Source organism: Passer montanus, unplaced genomic scaffold, assembly GCF_014805655.1.
Source record: "Passer montanus isolate IOZ18808 unplaced genomic scaffold, ASM1480565v1 scaffold35, whole genome shotgun sequence".
Taxonomy (NCBI): domain Eukaryota; kingdom Metazoa; phylum Chordata; class Aves; order Passeriformes; family Passeridae; genus Passer; species Passer montanus.
The window spans coordinates 6,792,985-6,812,545 of record NW_024368263.1 but is presented as its reverse complement, the minus strand read 5'-3'; positions in this window follow the sequence as shown (position 1 = coordinate 6,812,545).

Here is a 19,561-nt window from a genome sequence, read left to right as displayed (position 1 = left end):
CATCCTGCCCCATCCTGCCCCATCCTGCCCCATCCTGCCCATCCTGCTCCGTTCTGCCTTTCAGGGCCTGCTGCTGAGGTGTGACTCTGCCTGTGCCTCCCAGAGATGGATTTGCACCCCAGCATCGTCAGCGCTGCACTCACAGGGTGCTCCTTCCAGCGGGATGGGATAAAACCCCAGAGATCATTTATGAGCCCATTTTGCACCCAAATGCATCCTCGTCCCTCCTCCATCCTCAGCAGGTGGAGAAGACCAGGAAAGGCATCCTGGGGACACATTCCCACCCTTTTCCCACAGTTTTCCATCCCCAGGAAGGAATTGGCACTGCAGTGCATGTCCAGGGGATCCTGCCCAGGGCACCCCTGAGCCTGCCAGCCAGGCTGGTGGCTGTGACCTGCAGGTGTCCCAGGGCAGGTGGACACCTCTGTGACTGACTCTGGGCAGCTGAAACACCACAGAGACAGTGGGGAAAGTCCATCCCAGCAAAACTGGTGGGAAGGCAGCCACCCCTGGCTGTGCTGGCCGCCCTGCAGCCCCAGGAGTGTGGGGAAGGAGCTGGGCAGGGTTTCCCTGCCGTGACCCCTCCTCATCCTCACCTTGAGTGGATAAGAGAAGCTGGGAAGATGCTGTTAAAAACAGGCTAGAAACTGTTGTAAAATAGTTGATAGATCGTTAAGCATGTACTGTTAGTTTGGTTATTATATCTAAAAGGAGTTAAAAGGGTAGTTATAAGAAATTACCCCTCAGTAAAGTGCAGCACCCCGCAAGCGAAACCAGCCAGCCTGGACAGAACCGTAATGGCCAATCAAGGGCCTAAAACCTTCATGCAGATAAAGGATCCAAAAAGAAACCAATCCAGAGACAAAAAACAGGATAAAAAGGGGCACCTGAGCCAGGGAAGGTGTGCTGCTCCACCTGGAACCTGGGGGACATCGCTGCTGGAGCAGCCCCAGCACAGCTGCAGCATCCTGGACAGGATCGTTCCTGTTCAGGCCTTTCTTTTTTTTTGTAATGAAAGCTGAAATCACTTTAGCACCGGGAGCCTGCTCTCGTTTTCATCAGAGCCACCTCACCCCAAGCTAGGGGCAGAGGGCTCAGCACCCCTGGGAGAAGCCTGGAGACCTGGCTGGGAGTGCCCTGGAGCTGGAGGGAGGGGAGGGCAGGAGGAGCTGGATCCCACCTGGATCCACCTCCCAGGCCCCTCCTTTCCCTGAGATGTTTAAAAAGGAACAGTTTTCACTTAAGCCTCATTTCCTACCCATTTAATGGGATGGGATCCTGCAATTCCCTTCATGCAAGTTTTGCTGGGAAAACTCTGGATGTTGGAGGGGTTACAGTGGGGCTGAATTCCTCCTCTGTGAGTGGGTCTGGGGAGGCTCCTCCAGGATGGCACCAGCACATCCTGAGAAGCCTCCACCAAAGCTCAGACAGCATTTTCCAGTTATTATCTGGTGGCTGACTGAGTTTAGGTTTTCTGCTGACAATAAAACAGTGGGTAAAAGGAAGTGATTAGCAGCTTACAACTGTATCTAGTTCCTCCTGAGCAAAGCTCCCTGCTTTATTTTGGGCCTTGGAAGATGAACTGTACAGTATATTGTTTGAAAAGGCGTCCTCTGTTTTGGAAAATCTCCATATATTTTGTTTCCATGTTATCTGCATGGTTGTAATTAGAAAATTATGTGCCTGCTACATGACCTCCTCATAAAGAACATATTTAAAGTGAGACAATAACATTCAATTCCCTTTCTAAACCATCAAAAAGAAAATGGTTTTCAAGGCATTTCTTCCTCCTTCCCAATTCCCTCCCTCTGGCCACTTGGGTGGTCTCATTTGACAAGTTTTACAATAGAGGACTTTTTTTTTTTTTCATGGACAAACATGTAAGTGCAGGAGGAAATCTGGAACTGGGAAACAAATGCTTCCCCCCTGCCTTCCCCAAGAAAAACTCAGAGTCTGAATCTCAGCAGATCCTGGCAAAGGCTGGGTGAGAGGGAGACCTTGCAAAGGGAAATCCATTTTTTTTTTTTCTGTGTACCTTCATTCCTGCTGCAAAATTCCCAAATCTGTGCCCATGGGAGGGAGAAGGATGTGCATGGCCCCTGAGGAAAGTGGGGGACAACAATTGGACAGAACCCCAGCTTGTCCCTGCTCCAGGGCAAGGTGAAACACATGGGATGGGCACCGTGGGACCACCAGAACCTGCAGGTTTTAGATAAAATTGCATTGCAGGGGAGCAAGCTGGAGCACTGTGTGCCTGAATATTGCTCAGAGGGAATAAGGATAAGGCTTGGAGGTGATACTGGAATTACACTGCTGTGGGGAGCTCATTGGAACTCTGCTAGGAGTGGGAGAAAATGCAATTTTTTGTATGGCAAGGATGCAGAGGGTGAGGTAGATAAAGGCTGTTTTTATCAGTGAAACCCTTGGGTCCCCAGGATGCCCAGGTTCTGTTTGCTGTGCTGGAGCAGGGCACGGCTTCCCCAAGCTCCTGGTCACCTTGGGCTGTCCCCTGCCAGGGAAATGCTGCCTTTGGAAATCTCTCAGCACATCCCTCTGGCTTTGTAGCAGGCTCAGAGCTCAGGGAAGGGGCTGTAGGTGCAGAGAGGGAGCAGGAGCTGCTCTTGGGGCTGTGCTGGGTCGTGCTGTTGGTTCGGAGCTGTGATTCCCTGCTGTGTGTCTGCACCACCAGCACTGCTCCTTTGCCTTTTCAACCTGCAGCTTCCTGATCTGAGTGCCCTGGGTCCCCAGAACTGCACATTTCCCTTTGTGGTCACTGTGCCACACAGGAGAGGAGCCCTGGGACCCCTGGAGAGAAAGGCAGGGGACATGAGAGAGCAGAGCCAGGTGTGACACAGGGTGGGGATGGCAGAGCACCAGGAGAAGGTGCACCAGGAGAACTGAGGAAAACAATTTTGCTTATAGAATAAAATGGAGTAAGTGGAATAACTGCCCAGTACTGAAGGAAATTATCCATTCAGATGTTTGGGGCAGAGCAAAATGAGGATTGCTCTGCCCACTGCTCCGGGAGGGTGCTGCTCCTGTAAGGAGCCACCTGCATTGTGCCTTGGCTATGGCTCCCAGAGTGAGGATTCTTTGCTTCTTTTTAGCCAAGGTGGGGATTAAATGTGCTAGAGGGTGTTTCTTGTTGGGACTCAGATGTTTATCAGTTCTGATCTATGTCACAGTGTCACAAACCCTGAGTTCTACAGCACTTCACTCTAACAAACTAAAAATGGAGCCCCATCTCTCTCTCTGCAAGGCCTTTTAAGGAGAAACTGTCCAATTAAGAAATGACACCTAAATTATTTTTACTTTTGACCCAAAAACCAACCACCCGTGCCCTGCAATGGGGCCTTTTTTATCCAATTACACAAAACCACCAAAGCCCATGGAGAAGAAAGTGAAGAAGAAGGAGCAGCTTCTACCCTAAAACTTCCATCTTGCTTTTTATCTATTACTATATTCTGAAAGCCCAAACTCTTAAGTTTTCCACCCTGTGATATCACACACTTCTGTTCAAACTCCACACCCACAATCCCAGTTCCATCATTCCATTTTGGAATCTTCTCCACAGCCTCAGGTCAGTGCAGTGTTCTCCTGGGGGGCAGTGCCTGGCAGCACACAAAGTCTGAAATTCTCAGTAACCAGGGTTCAAACACCAGGGAATTAACAGAACAAGGGTTGGGAGCTCCCAGCATTTAACTTTGGTGGCCTGTGCAGGATCACAGCCCTGCAGAGAAATGAGCTCACCTGCTCTGATCAGCAGAAGCACGGGCATGATTGCTCCTTCCACTGCCACCCTTTTAAATCACTTTGCCAAGCCAAGAAGCCTTTGGTATAGATGAGAATTTCTATTCATGACCACGGGCATCAGAACTGGGAGGGATTTGCTGCCTCACTTCTCCTTTGAGCCTGCTGAGCCCAGCCAGGCTGGGGTGGCTGTGGGGGACAGCACCTGCCCAGCCCGGGCTGCTCCTCCCGGCTGTGCAAGCAGCAGCCTGCTCACCTGCTCTTGGTTTTAATGATCCCTTTGTTCACAGCTCAGCTCCCGTGTTTGTGCAGCAGGGGCCCCACAAGCAGGAAGCAGAGCAGCTCTCCCAGGAGTTGTGCCTGGGGGATTTTGTGTGCTGTGCAGGGCACAGGTGCACAGCCAGGGCAGGGGACACTGGGCTGGTGACACTCAGGGGCTGCAAGGTTCTGCCACCAGGCACTGGGATGTGTCCCAGGCAGGGCTTGAGCTGGGCTTTCAAACAGGTGAGCAGCAGCTTTACCTAAAAGCCCATAAAATAATCATCATTAAAAAACCATGAAGCTGTAAAATGTATTAGGGAGCCTCCCACTCAAACTGAGGAGAGGGGAGCTGTGCTGAGCTGCACCCTGTGAGAGGCAGAGCTGCTGCTGGGAACTTCTCTTTAAAGCTGGCAGAACTTTTTGTGCATTTTTTTGGATTAAATCAAATTTAATTTAATTTAACCCAAAATTTAAGAGCACCCAGAGATGGGTGACTGCAGCAGAGCGTTCCCCAGTCTGCACAGAATCATGGAATGGTTTGGGGTGGAAGGGATCTTAAAATCATCTGATTCCAGCACTCCTGCCAAGGCAGGGACACCTTCCACTGTCTCAGGCTGCTCCAAGCCCTGTCCAGCCTGGCCTTGGGCACTGCCAGGGATCCAGGGGCAGCCAGAGCTTCTCTGTGCCTCACCACCCTTACAGAGACAATTTTTTCCCTAATATCAAATAATGCAGTTTTTGTCAGGCCTCTTCTGTAGTTAGTCATGTCTTAGGAGCTGGGAGAACACTGGTATAAAAATACTTAAAGAACAATCAGAACATTATAAACCAACTGGAAATTATAAAAAATAAAAAAGTGCCAGGTTCTCTTACAGCTCTGTTACTCCCTGTCTGTCTGTCTGGGCCTGCAGACTTTGACAATGAAGTGACAGCAGTGATATTGTGAATATTTAAAACCTAAGCCATCATCAGCATTTTCATTTATGTTATTGCTTCATGTTGTCTCTGGCATTTTATCTTCACTGCAAATGAGGTTTGAGATCTCCATCTGGTCCTGGTGGACAAAAGCTTTCTTAGACAAAGCAAACAGCTTCAGCAGCAGCTTCAAAGCTGTTGGGGGTCTCATGTGAAGATGGGAAAGCAGCTCTGAACCTGTTGGATTTCATGTCCTATAAACACAAATTGGAACATAATTCTCACGTCACTAAGTCATTCTACTGCATTGGACCACTCAAAGAATAATTTCTTCTTTCTGCAGTTTTTTTCTCTTATTTTTTTTGGCAAGCGATGGGATGGAGCCCACCCAGTGGGCATCACATTGAAATTCTGAATCTCTCACTCCTGAGGGGACACAGGACACCCCTGCAGCTCCAGGAAGGAGCTGGATGAGGACTGCTCTGAGTCTGTGGAGCAGGAGTAGCAAGGTTTTCCCCCTTGAGGCAGAGGATGGAGGTTTTTATCTCCTTCCCAAAGCAGCTCTTGCCACAGTGTGGGTTCCATGGGCTATTTCAGGCAATTTGGGGCAGATCAGGGATGTACAGCCATTTATCTGGAATCAAAGAAATTAAATTCTCAAAGGTTAGTAAATAGACACTGGGCAAGAAAAATGGGACAAAAAATATCTTTGAGTTGACCTTATCTTGTGAGACCTGTGGGGCTCCTGTGCCTCTGAAGTACATCCTCCTACTTGGCAGTGTTGGATTTTCAGTTGGACTCGACCTTAAAGGTCTTTTCCAGCCTAAATGAGTCTGTGATTCCATTATATTTACAGCCAGATTTTTCTCCATGCAAACCCCTGGCACAGCCTGTGTCCATGGACATCCGTGTGGGTTTTTCCAGCTGGAGCTGAAGTTACTCAGTACCTGGGGGCAGAGGAAGAAGCAGCCCCTGGGTGCCACAGGGCTTCCAAGGTGAAGGAAGTGAAGTCCCACTCTTTTCCCCTCGGTCTACTCGAGACTTCAAATGACAATTATTTTATATAAATATACAATCTGTTTAATATATAAAAATGGGTTTATTTATGTAATTTTTATTTTTTTCCCAGCACACTTGAGCTCTTGGTGCCCCTCCTGGAAGGGAGGTGGGGAGCACACCTGGCACAGCCCAGTGTGCTGGGGATGCTGTCACTGTCCTTATGGGCTGCTGTGGAATCAAAACTCCAGGGTGTTTTTATGTACTTGGAGGACAGGCTTTGAGCCACAGATAAATGGGCAGATTTTAGTGTGTGTTAGGAAAATTAGTTAATTTGGCTAGAGAAATCAAGGTTCCCCATGGAGTTTGCAGGGTAGAATTTGCTTCAGATGGTTGGTAAACAAAGAGATGTGTTGCTAGGATTGTGAAGTTCAATGGATTTTGCTTTTGCAACCCACTGTTGCAGTTTTACTCTTTCCCTTTCCGTCTGGGAGATATTTCGTTGCCTCTTACTTTTTATGTTTTCCTTCTGATTTTTCTTTATTATTTTTTTTCTTTTTTATTTTGATTTCTTTCAACAATCCTAACAGCAGGATTTACATTTGCAGACTGTTTCAGGGGACATTAAAAAGCCCCCAGATGACAAATAAATAGCAAAAATACCAAGTGAATTTTAGCAGAAGGGATGCTGGGGGAGCCTGGCCGAACCAAAACCATCCCAGCTGGCTTGGGCACGTTCATCCTCGTGCAGGTGAAGGTGGGGATCAGGAAAGAGAGGAGCACAAAGCTGTGGGAAGTGTGTGCAAGGCCATTCCATTCCACATCTCCTCTCTGCCACCGTTACCCTTGGGCAGGGTTAAGCTGCTGCACCAGGATGTGCTGGCGTGTCTCCCAGTGCGTGGTGTTCCTCAGTGACTCCTTGGGTTTGTTCTCTGGCTGATGTTGCCCAACAGACCAGGATTCCTTGATCTTGCCTTGCTTGGATTCTTTCAGGAATTGCAGCCGTGTGTGCGAGGCACTGAGCCCTTTCACACAATTGGGAAATATTTGCATGGAGCTGAGCTGTTCTCTGCCAGATGACAACGAGTGGTTGTTCCTGCCATTCCCAGGAGTGCTGCTGTGAGGGCCAGGGCTCTGGATGGGGACACACGGCCACAAGTCTGGGACAGAGGGCCACAGCACAACATTTGTGCCCTGTGTTTTTCCCTGGAAGCAGCTGGTTTTCCCTTCAGGGCAGGGCACTGGCTGTGCCTGAGGGCCATTTGGGAATGGAGGGCAGCACTCAGGCCTGCCTGTTGAGAGGGGCTGTGGCCAAAACTCTGCAGGGCTCTGCACTTGCAGTCTCATGTACTGAGGGCAGTGATTTAGCTCCTCAGTCCCAGCCAGGCTGGAGCTGGGCACATGAGGATCAGCTCCTGTTGTCCTGGATGCCATGGAGCCCATCCACGTGAGCACATCCTTGTGCCAACAGAGCAGGAATGATGGCTGAAGCTGCAGGGGAATGTCCTTCCCCACCTCTGACGTGTGTGTGTGATTCACTTGCCAGCTTTGTCCAGCTGGAATTACCCCTCAACCCTCTTTCCAATAAAATACTGATCTCATGACTATTCCCAGAGGTGGCATCTCAGTGGGTCAGAAATTGAGGCTGGTGTTGTCAGCTGGGATGTTCATTGTCATTTCTGTGTTTGCTCTGCTCCCTGCACACCAGTGCAAGACAATGAGTTACAACTTGTCCTGACTGGATTTCAGAGGGTTTCTTAGACAGTGGTGCTTTTATTCTCATGCACTATCTCATCCTTTCCCCTGCTGTATGTCTGATTTATCAGAGTGGTTTAACATGGGCTTGTTCCCCCTTTTTTCCACCTCTGTCTCTTGCTGATATTTGTAAGAAAATCACCCCCTTTTTACATGAAATAAAAGATAAAGAATGAGGTTGCTGTGTGCACTGAGCAATGGAGATGATGACTGGAATGGCTATTAATGATTGTCCCCAGCATGCCCAGGCATGACTTTAATTTCTTGCTAATTCCAGCTCTGGCAATGCACACTGGCAGCACAGTCCACAGCCTCACTCCTCCTGGAACCTGCCCAAAACCAGGTGGTGCTGCCCCTGAGCTGCTGCTCTAGAGGGGATCAAGCCCTGGGATTGTTTCTAGCCCATCAGTTTGGACTTCCAAACACAGTTTGTGATTCCTTAGGTTTGTTTTTCACAGAGGTTACTCAAGGCTTAGTGAAAATGTTCAGTGTGGACATTTGCGTGGCCGAAAATTGAGATATTTAAACCCAACAGTTGTGACAGTCATTAAGTAAGTGATTTGTTCATCTGTGACAGTGTTGAGGCAGGAAAATGCCATAATTTTGGGTGCAGACCAGCTCTGTTGAGCAGGGCAGTCATGCCCAAGAGAACCACAAGTTTTGCCTGTTTTCAGTAGCCTCCTTGAAATAACATTTTTTATTTCCTTAACATTTTTTATATCCTTAACAACTGGCTCCTGTTCCTCCTCTACCAGAGAGGAACTATCACAGCACTAATTGGAGAGGGGGAGTGAAGGGAAAGGGCACAAAACCCAGGAGGAATATGGGGGAGAGTAGATCCCAGAGGCTAAGCTTAATGCCATCAGACTTGGATGGAAATATTCCTCGTGCAGACCACAGAAACAGGACTTTTTGTGGGAGTGAGGAGAGGAGAGGCACGATAAGGCTGGTGAAGTCAGTGCAGTTGGTGCAACGAACCCGGGGCCGTTTCCTGGGATGCCTGACAGAAGTTTCCTTCTGTGGGAAAAATCAAGGACTGGAATAGGTCTGTCTTTTTTGCCATGGCAAACCTATACTTAACTGTGATTAAAATGCTTTCGGCAAAGGAAATACCCAGTAGTTTAAGCCAAACATGGGGACATCTTCTGTGCCTCTGATTGATGTTATGGTGGTTTGTGTGGTGTACTATATCCTGAACCAGGCCCAAGTCAATTAGGCACCATTTCAAAGTATTTTCTCATGCAGCCCAAGGTTCTGCTCGTGCCAGTGAAACCCGAGACTGGGGGAAATGATAGCAGAAATGAATTCTGTGAGCCAGAGCAGCCGGGCCATTGGGTTAGCAGGCAGCAGGCACTGCAGGATTCCCTGCTTCAAGGAGCAAGATGCCTTTTTCAAGTTGTGAGATTTAATGGCCTTTTTGCTGAGATCAAGTGTAGTATTGGTTTAATATCTGATACAAGCTCTATCAGGAAAGTATATCCTCCCTTTGCAGGGGAACGAGGAGATCTAACCATGAAATAATCAGATCCTTACAGTTCTTTTCTACCCCCCGACCAGGTGGGATTTCTGCCCCAGAGACACCATCTAAAGCACATTTCCACTCAGCCTTTGGCTGTTTGAAGCTTTCAGACAATCACAGTGTGGGAAAGGACAGTCCTTACAAATCTTTCGCCCTTTCAGTCCTGAAATATCATTCCTTGTGATGGAAGAGAGTAATAACATGTGAGAGCACCATCACAAGCCAGCCAGCAAAGGAAATAACAGGGTGACCTTATAAAATCAGGGCCCAAAAAAACCACCCAATTATAGGGTTAAATGCCACTGAAGTAATGATTCTCCTGGTTTATCTCCCTCATGGTGCACTGCATTTTAAACCCAGCCACTGGGGACATGTGAAATGGTGCTTAAACCATCAGTGGAAGGTTCCTTCATGCTACAGAGATATTTCCATGTATTCCAAAACAGCCCTGGAGTCTGGGCAGGCAAGGAGTGAGCTTAATGCCTTCCTTTGTAGTAGGAGATCTTTGAAACTCTTATTTGATCGCTTCCCTAGATTAGGATGATTCTGGGCTGCTTTGGAGGAATGTGTTTCCCCTGCCCACCTACCCCCTCTCCCAAAGTGATAAGGCATCTGTAAATGAAAATGCTCTCTGAAACTGTGCACAGAACCTCCTCTGTACACAGCTTTGAAGCAGAGCTGCATGAAGACCTCTGTACCGGCTGAAAATATCTTGCAAACTGATAAAGAAGTGCAGGTACAGCTAAAATCCACTGTGTAATGAGGATTAGCAAGCCTAAGGAGGTTTGTTTGGATTGAAGATTGAGTTGAAATGTGTGAGGCTTGGGTTTGACCAGAAATAAACTGAACTTGGATTTCATCAGATGCCTCCTGGCCCCCTCCCGTCCTGCTCCTTCTGGCCCCACTCCACATTCAGAGTAAATACTCAGAGCTCATCATTTTAAAAGGAGCTGTTTAATTTTCCCACCGGCCCAGGTTCTCGTTAAATGTGCTGTGCTTCAGTGCAATCCTCCACTTTCCCAAGCAGCCCTCAGCTCCCTGCATCTCCCTACCCGTGTGCTGGGCTGGATTGATCTCAGATATGTGGGCAATTGCTCCGTGGAATACAGCCTGAAAAGACCCTGTTTGATCCAATGATGATCCTATAGCAGATATTCTGACTAATTGTATCCATGGAAATCAAGTGCACTTTAACTAATGAAAAAAAATAAAAAAGATGGTGTGGTCAAAGCTTATTTGAAGAAATGACATGTTTTAAAACCTGACATGACTTAAAACAGAATCATATAAGTTCCTTTGCTAAAACACTTTCAGGATATATTAGGTATAACAATAGTTTTCTACATGAAAATGGCTTTGAAATCTTAAAAGAAAAGTATTTTAAAAGAAAAGAATTTTTGCGGTGCATTAAATTGGACGTGAATATGACAGATTTCAAAGACTGTCAAAATAACGAATTTACATCATAAATGCACAGGCTCCCTTTTTAAAGGCCTCTTCAACAACTCAGGAAGGCGTTTAATGGTGAGCAAGTTCAAAGTGTCATGGACTCCCACTGGTATAAAAAGGAGGCAATACCCACTATACTCTCTGTGTTTCAGATAATGTATCTGTCTCTTTTCAAGTTAATAAACTGCACTCCTGTCAAATTGCAGATAAATGAAAGCGACCAAGACATTGTTTTCCCCACATATTGCTAAGAAAGATATCTCCCAATATTTCTAAACGACCAGTATGCTAAAAAGAACTTGAAATGAATCCACCCTGCAGTTATTTTACAGCATCAAAGACAATGAAATTTCCACAGAGGCACTTTCTGAAGTTTTAAATGCTTTATTTCTGATAGCTGCTCATTAAGAAGCTTCGAAAGCTTTTTATTGTTTCAAAGGCAGTCATCTAAATTTTTAATCATTCACTAGTGCTATATGGTCATGATGTTACTCTCTAGCTTTAAAAACCCTTTTTTATTTTCTAAACAGTAATGTCAACATAATGTTTTCCTGAATAATTGTTAGGTATGGCCTTACTCAAAGAGCAACTGTGAAGAGGGGAGAAAGAAAGGGAGAAAGAGGATTTTTTTCCAGCTCTCTTTGGTGGGGGAGAGAAATGAGACACTTCAGGAAATTAAAACCCTGGACCAGCAGTTGACAGAGCTGGGCAGAAGCTTAAAACTCTGGTCTTCTGGGATGACTTCAGCTCAGTCCTTTATAGCTGGGGAAGTTTGTGGTGGGTATTTTTAAAGTTAGCAACGATGCTCTGCGGGCTGATCCTCACTCTGTGACACTTGAGTGTCCTTGTGGTTAAAAGAGGGTTTAGGGAATTTCCTGTCCCTGCCCCTCTGAGCCTCCTGCCCCACCCACAGTGATCACCAGAGTCAGGTCCCACTGGCAGGGCACAGCATGGAAAGATTCATCCCCATCCCATTGTGCCATCCCATTGCCCATCCCATTCCTCATCCCATAGTGCCATCCCATTGCCCATCCTATTGCTCATCCCATTGGGCCCTCCCATTGCCCCATCCCATTGCCTATCCCACTCCACATTCCATTGCCCATCCCACTGTCCATTCTGCTGCCCATCCCATTCCCCATCCCATAGCCCCTCCCATTTCCTGTCCCATTGCCCATCCCACTGCCCATCCCATTGCCCATCCCATTGCCCATCCCATTGCCCATCCCATTGCCCATTCCATTGCCTATTCCATTCCCTGTCCCATTGCCTATTTCATTCCCTGTCCCATTGCCTATTCCATTCCCTGTCCCATTGCCTATTTCATTCCCTGTTCCATTGCCCATCCCACTGCCCATTCCATTGCCCATCCCGTTCCCCATTCCCTTCCCCATCCCATTCCCCGTTCCAAGGCTGGCAGTGGGCACCAGCCAGCAGAGCACAGCGGGTCCCTGTGCAGGGGCAGTGCCCTCCCGTGCCCACCAGCCTGGGCCCATCCCAGCCTTGCATCTGGTTTCACTCTGCTCTCACTCCAGCACCATTAGGAACAGGGTTTCCTTCCCTCTGCCTGGCCTGAAGGTTCTCACACACCAGACGTAGGGATGAGGTTGCAGTTTATTTACTCTTCAAGCTTGGATTAAATTTCTGCCTCCAGAAACCACAACCCAGCCTCTCTTCTCTTGAGGGACTGTGAGTTTTCCATTCTCAGGATCTAAGTGTTGGACTGAACCCACGCTCCAGCTCAAGGCTATTCCCTTTCTTGTGCCTGTATTAAAGCAGGTAGAGCTCACTGATAAGGGAGCAGGCAGGAGATGTGGGGAAGGTCAAGGCTGTCTCTGCTGAGCAGGGAAGTGGATCCCTCTGTATGCAGGCACTTGGCATTTCCAGCCTCCAGATTTCAGGGTAAAAGCAAAAGGAAACAAAATACTGGGCACAGGAACAGCCCATCCATGGGGCAGCCATCACCTGCAAGAGACCACAAGAGAGGGGGATGACAACTGGCTCTTGCTAATGTAATGTTTTGCCCTCCTCTAGTGGTACTCGTGATCTGAGACTCTCAAAGGAATTACAAATATTGGTTTAACAACCTCCTATCAGCTGTAGCCATTCCCTCTTGAGCTGAAGGGTTGGGAGAGCTCTCCTTGCAATCTGATGGGATGGGCTTTAACCAGCAGCTCTTCAAAGAACCACATTTTGCATGCTGAATCTGTGGCTGTTGAATGGATCTCACCAGTTTTATGTGTTGTGTGCAAACTTATTCCTGACACAAATGTACGTTGACACTTTTATCTGTCCCTCCCCAGCCTGGCTTTGGGTGGTTTGAGCACACTGGGCTCAGCGTTCTGGCTTTTCCTGGTGACCACACCAGGACTTCCTTCCCTCTCTGCCCTGGACCCTTTCTCAGCTGAGCTCATCACCAGCAAACAGCCTGAGCACAGAAATTTCAAAATGCAATAAGTTTCAGAGGAAAGTTGGGAACGTGGAGCCAAGAGAGGCGAGCACATTCCCACCCTGGCTCGGGCCCTCGGAGGCACTGGGAGAGGGAATGTGCTGGTTGCAATTAACTCCTGATATCATGGGAACTGCAAAACAAAACCAAGCCCTTCCTCTCCTTGTACCAAAGGCCTGGGAAAAGACAAGTTGCCAGTGTTCCTGTCAGAGCAGAGCAGGAGCTCTGGGCTGTCCAGCCCGTGGCTGCCAGGGCTGGCCATGCTCTGTGGCACAGCCCCTGCTCCCTGCCAGCCAGGCTTTCCTTTAGTGTCTATATTTGGGCTGTGTCCTGGGATCTCTGCTGGTTTTCTCAGCCACCAGAGCCCAGATCACTTTTCCTCGTCTGCTTTGGGCTGTGCTCTGGCTGCTGTGGCCACTCCTGTAACTCCATCACACCCCTGGGCTGAGCATCTGCCCAGCTGGGGGCTCTGCTGGATGCAGCCGGGCAAGCAGCCACCAGCATTCAGTGTTTGTCCTTTCCCCTTCTCCAGCAAGCCCTTGGAGCAGCCCAGCCTCTCTTTGGGAAGCTTTAGTGGAGCTTTGAGGTCATTCTTTCTTCTTAGGAGTCAAAGTTTGCTTGATTCTGGTGCTGAAGAAATCAAAGGATAACTGGGAAGAGAAGTGATGTCTTGAGCTGGAATTTGACAAGGCTTGTGCTTTCCAAACATCCTGGGAGGCATCAGTCCATTGGGCAGATGTCTGCAGTGATCAAATCCATGGGATAGAACCATAGAACCTCCTGAAAACCAGAGTTAAGGTGGCAATTCCTGTGAGAATCCCATGTTAGAGAGGTAGATTGTGTTCTGTGTGGGCTGTCCAGCATCCACAACTCTGCAGCTGTGTTGTGCAGGTGGAAGGACCTGATCCCAGAGCTGCCAGGCTCCAAAATCCTGTCTCAGCTCAGAAATCCCACACTCACGGCACTGGGCAGGTACACTGTACTCACTGCAGGTACAGAGCTTTGTCCACTCAGGCTGAGGAGCTGCTGCTCAGCCAGTGTCAAAAGCCACGGCTGCCTTGGGAAGCCTTCCTATCCTCTCTCCAAATCTCACTTTTTCAGAACACTCTTTTCCTGTAATGATAAAAGCCTAATTGCCTCTACCCAGAATGCTGTCTGAAAAATAATTCCCATCCTATGACCAAGGAAAATAAATGAGATGAATAAATAATAAAATTTGCAGGACATGTATTTTGCCAGAGACAAAACAGATCCAGATCTGGATGTGCTATGTTTGGAGCTAAGTTTAGAACTCAGGATTTTGGATGGACTTCTAAATATTGACATAGAGGGTCTCAGGCCTTTCTCACAGACTCCAAACATCCTGCATTCTTGGCTGTTTTCATGCCAGGATCCATGCTCTGTTACCTTTCCAGGGAGAATTTAACTCTGGCCCTAGATGCAGGAATAGTCAAAGGCTTTGGGAATAATTAGAAGCTTCATGTGCTACCAGATCATTTGGCCTATCTTTTGAAGCATAAAAGGAAGGGATGGAGTAAGATACAACTCTTGCATCTGTGAAATTCTTTCCCATTGGCAACGTCCCTGCAAAGTCATAATTAATGAGGATATTCCAGTTCAAGATCTCAGTTCTATCACAGGCACTGGCTTTCCCAGACTCTGAGGTCCCTGCACTTGGAGGGAGATCCCAGCACAGTGTCCTGGAGCCTGGGCTGGATTTAAAGCCACTGCTCAGAGTGTGCTGGATGCAGACAAGCATGGCCAGCAGCAGGGCCAGCAGCAGAGCCTTTCCATTTGTTTTTCCTGGCCTGGTGTGTGCTCAGTGCTGCAGGGTGAGGGAGAGGTCCCCCAGTCCCCACCCCACAGGGGATCCAGGTGTCCAGGAGCTGTCTCCATGTGGCCCAGCAGGACACAGGAGTGCCAGGAGTGTGTTTGGTGTGTTTGCTGCCTTTGGTGTGTTTGGTGCTCAGGTCCCTGATCCCCTGCAGGGAGCGGGGCTGTGCTCGTGCCTTGGGCAGGCTGACCTAGAACAGGGGCCCAGACCCACACACTAAAGCAGCACAGAACCTGAAAAATAGAAAAGCTGAACTTGAGGCAATAGTGCCCACTCCTCTGAGTGACCCTCGAGCCAGGCCAGCACTGCCCCTGCTCCCTCTAGGATGGAAATGCAGATCCCAGCCCTCAGGCTGTGCCTCCCAGTGTCACTTGGTCTGCAATGCCCTGCGTGCCACATTTCTGTGTTGTAATTACCAGCCTGGTCCCTGCTGGCTGTAAAGCTGTCCTCGCAGGCGTGATGGATTAGGTTGTGCTGTTGGAGTGGCCTTTTCCAGGGAGTGTTGCTAACTCCCTGGCATGTTCCTTGAGGTGATCCTCTGCTGCTCCATTGCTTCAGAGTGAGCCACAATTCCCCACTGCTTTTACTTCCCAGTCATACTGGTTGCTCTCAGGCTGCAGCTGATGTTTTCAATGCTGATGTCTGAAGAAAAGATGATAAATTTTTCCTTGAAGTGGGAAGTTTTTTAAGGCTACATTGCTGCAGATGGTCAGTTGAAGAGAATATCAGCTGTATCCATTATTTTAAATGACTTCTCCATGTCTTTGTACCTTATTTCTTCTCTCTGGTTACTCTGAAAAAGTTAAACTTCAGCATCCCATCACTGCTGGCGAAAGAGCTCTGTCTTGTGGTATTGCTTCTCTTTCCTCCTGACTAACTTGGGTGATTGACTAACAAAATACTTGAAATATTTGATCTGAAATTTGCTTTTGGGTAACATTCAAGGCTTTAAACTTCAAGCTTCATTACTGGAGAGCTTTCCTGCTGGTAAACTCTGAGCATTCCTTCCAGACACAGCCCAAAGCACCTTGTGTGCTGCCACCCTGTCCTGTGGGCAGACTCAGGAAAAGCCTTGCAGAAGGTTTGCAGCACGACTGACTCGTCCCATCAGTGTAGCTGGGAAGGGTGGCATCTGTCTCTTTTAACTTAGACACAACTTTTAAGCAGATGAAATTAGACATCTTGGCTCCCTCTGTGGTGAACAGAGATAGTGCCCCAAAGGGAGAGGTCTGAGCCCTTAGACTGACATCCAGGGCAGGTTTGAGGACGTGCCCTGTGGTGATGCCCACTCCCCACTGATGATAGGAGCTGCCTGTGTGGCTGGAGAGACCAGACACTTGACTTGCATGTGGCAGGATGGATCCCAGCTGCAGGCCCATGATTTTAAAGGTATTTATGTGCCAAAGTAATCAGGAGCTGCTTTGCAGGATTTACAGAAGGGTTTTGGTTTCGATAGGGCAGAACTTTGGGAAATCTGTGTCTCATCTATTCATCTCAACTCTTCAGAAGAGTGTGTGCCTGAATATTCTCCCAGAGTAAGGTCAGATGTGGCTGGTGGACATTTGGTACTTCAGATCATACCTCAGGAATCAGAAAACTTCTATTTAAAAATAAATACTTTATTCAGAGGAACTGAAAAGAGAGCCTTTCCCACTGCTTTTGAGTCGTGTGTTCCTTCCTACTGAGGTCTCAACTGCACCATCCCACTGTGCAGTGCCTTGGTGGGGAGGAGAAGGCACTGAAGGCTGAGTCCAGGTTCACCTTGGGATGTGCAGAGCTGGAGTAACTCTCCTCTCCCCTGCACAGACACCAGATATTTCCTTCTATTCCTAGAACTAGGAAAAGGCACTGCCAGCTTTGACTTCCACTTCAATCACACCCCTCAACTGCTAGACCTGATTTCAGAGAGGAGACAGCTTCATGTTAGCTCATAAAAACTCCAAAACAACAAGAAAGAAACCCTGAACAAAATCCCTTGCGTGCTTAGGTCCAGACATCCCTTCTTGAGCTGTAATTTGTGGCTGTCTGATCACTTTGGAGCTGTAGCATTGATTTCCTCACTCCTCCCTCCCCAAGGCCTGGAGAGCTCCCCTGGCTGCACTTCTGGGCTGCTCTTGGAAATGCTGATTCTTTCTTGAAAGCTGGAGGGGGAATAAATCACCTGCCAAACCAGCATGAAATTCAGTAAAACCAACCACAGTGGCTGAAGGCAGCTCCTGGCTGGGAGTTTTGGTGCCCATGCTGGTGCTGTGGGAGCTGTGCCACATCTGCAGGTGTGTGTTTGGATCCAGCTGTGCTCTGCTGCAGGATGGCAGCTCGTCACATCTGGTTCCCCCTGATTCCACTGCTGAGAAAGCACCTTGTTCTCATTTTGATGTAGCAAAGATGGCAGAAGGTCCCTTTACTCACAGTAATCACTTTTGGTTGGGAGAGAGAGTAGCAAGATCCAGTAAGATGGAGCTACCAAAGGCCAAGGCAGAAATAAGATGAGAAGTTTTGCACAGATCATAATTAATCATCACAACATCCTTCAGTTTCTGTAGGGACAGCTACTTCAAGCTGAAGTTTGACGTTCCAGGATCCTGGTCCAGACCTGATCTTCTGTGTAGGCTGTCCTGAGTCCAGCTTAGCTCTTTGAAGCTTCCCCAAGCCCCTGAGCTATCAGTTACCTGTTAAATAGACATCTCTGAGCGTCTCACAAAGGCTGATAGGAAATAGTAGAGGACATGGCTTAAACAGAAAGGAAATCTCTGAATTCTTGCCTTGCTGCTCTCCAAGCAGAGCACTGGATGGCCCAGGGAATGAGGTGGAAAAAAGGGGCAAAGTAGTGATGGAAAGAGGGTGAGGAAACATCTTATTTTTCAGACTTAACACTAAGCCACTGGCTGGATGTGTAACTTGGGCCAGCTGCCGCGTAAAGCTCCCTCTGGACAACCATAGGTTTGGGCTTTTTCCTTTTCCTTGCTTCTTAGAAAAGAAAAAATTGCTGGAATACCCTCACTGGAAAACCAGATGTGGCATCTTGAAGCTGAATTTTCTCTGGTAAATAAATTCCACGATGAAACTGAACTAAACAAAGCTGCTAACTAACCTTGGCCTGCTGCTGAAGAGTTTTGTAGAGTTTTCAAACACCCTTGTGATGATTCTGTTCTTTCACTGTTCTCCCAGTGCCATGTCGAAACATTACATGACTTGAAAGCCCCAAAGTCCTGGAAGGGGGTATGGGAGGAGGAAAATACAGAGGAACTTGTACAGACTGCTATTGGAGGGGGGAATAAGGATTTTTTTTTTTTCCCACAAGCCCCAGTAACCACATGAAAGCTCTTTAAAAAGTAACAAAACTGTCTTCTTTGCAGCAGATCTAGTAGTGCAGGTAGCAAAGGCTGGTTTTAATTACCTGATGGGGCTTATTGCTGCAGGTGGCAGGCAGGCAGGAGCTGAGTGCTTGGGTGGCCAGTTGCCCTGGTTTCCATAAAGCCAACAGGACACCTTGTGTCCCACAGCCCCCGGAGGAGGCACAGAGCAGGTCTCTGGAAGACATTGCCCTCCCAAAGGAGCCTGGTCTGGCTTTCTGGAGCCACCTGGATCCAAATGTGTGCAGGCATGTGTGTCTGCTGCAAACCAGAGCTGCTGGAGGAGGAGGAATCACTCGTGTGACACAAACAGGAGCCTTCCAGCAGCTGGCACCGTGGGTGCTCCAATTAACGGAGCCACGGCGATCGCGGCTGCTCATGGGTTCATTACAAAAGACAGACAGACATCTGCAGGGGTCTTAAAATAATGATTCCTTTTATCTGGTGATTGGCAGAGGTGGGGTGACAAGGATCTGCTGCTTAGCATAATCTGAGACTTTTTCTGCTGTGTTTTTTGGATACCAACAGAGGATGTACGCGGGCAGCTGGAGCGGCGGCTCGGGGAGGACAGCGGGGCTGCAGCAGTGAGGCTTTGCCTCTCTCACCCCACTGGAGTGAGACCTTCCAAAGTTCTCAGCCCTGAGCTCGAGGAAGAAGTCACTCCTGGTCTCCATTGCTCCAATGAGCTGCTGGTGCTTTCTGAGGACACGTTTTCCCTGCAGCCCAGGCATGTCCTTGGCTCGGTGCGCTGACCACCAGGTCACAGACCCCAGGCTGAGCTGAGTGCCTCCTGCCTCCTTCTGCTTCAGTGTCTGCTCAGATCTGTTACCACCACTGCCAAGGCCTTGCTCAGAACAGGCAACAATGGCAGAAGTTCCCTTTGAAATTTCCTCTCTTCCCAAGGCTGCACAGCTGTTCCATTGCAGGTCCCTTTCCTAAAGGCAAAGCCACTTCACATCCCTTTAGCCCTTCATTCTCCCTGCCTCGGGAAACATCCTGGAACTCTCAACTGCACCCATCCAAATCAATCCACAGGGAAAAGCTTGTGCCAGTTCAGGCTTCTCATGAGTCTTCTGAGATACCTGAGGTTTTAGTGAAAATAATTTTTCTTATGCCAGGCCCAGCAATAGAAAATAAGAAGAGGTTATTAGCTATTTCCTAATTATACTCTGACCTTTTAGAGTATTATTCAGTTATGGATTTCAAATCCATTTGCAAAGTTTGGTGAACGAAGTCCCAGCATAAAGAAGTGCCACCTTATTTTTCAGGTCAGAAAAGTA